This window comes from Chinchilla lanigera, unplaced genomic scaffold (assembly GCF_000276665.1).
Source record: "Chinchilla lanigera isolate Chin_1 unplaced genomic scaffold, ChiLan1.0 scaffold00050, whole genome shotgun sequence".
Taxonomy (NCBI): Eukaryota; Metazoa; Chordata; class Mammalia; order Rodentia; family Chinchillidae; genus Chinchilla; species Chinchilla lanigera.
Window position 1 is genome coordinate 17,768,609 of NW_004955451.1, and position 659 is coordinate 17,769,267.

A 659-nucleotide genomic window follows, 5' to 3' on the forward strand; every position below is an offset into this window, starting at 1 on the left:
TGGGTTTTTCGGGATCTTAACTGCCGTGGGCTTCTCTGTCTTTTGCGTAGGAGGCTCCATGACATGAGCCCCACAGAGCCCACGGGAGAACAGAAACCCAAGGCTGGAGGCCACAGCCCACAGGAGACAGCACGGGGCCACCCACGCCATGGCCCTGCTCCTCCTAAGAGATCTGGCTTGCCGTGCTGACGTCCAGATGGAGCTCTGCCCTCCCCGGCCCCACCTGGGGCTCCTTCCGCCCCTGTGGCCACCTCGCCGTGCAGCATCCGGACCCATGGGTATTCCAGGAGCCATTTTCTCTAAGGACTCTCCCGGAAACCGCAGGAGCACCTCCTCTGACCCGCGTCCCTGCCCCGGGGGCTCGCAGGGAGTTGATGAAGTCTCCGAGGCGTGCGCAGCGCTAGGAAGGGGCATTAAATGCGGCCACCACTGCAAGCACATTTGTCATGTTCACTTCTGGCCTTAATAGGCTGCCGGGTGCAGAGCCACACATTAGCAGGGCCTGAGCACTGCCGGGGGCTGATGCCTGTACTAGTCTGATTGGGCTGGGAGACTTAGGGTGTGCTCCACCTCTCACAGGGGCTCCGTGCACCTGGAGGTGCTCCTGGGCAGGAAGTGGCCAGGGGGCCGCACACCTCACCCACCAAGTCTGCAGCCTC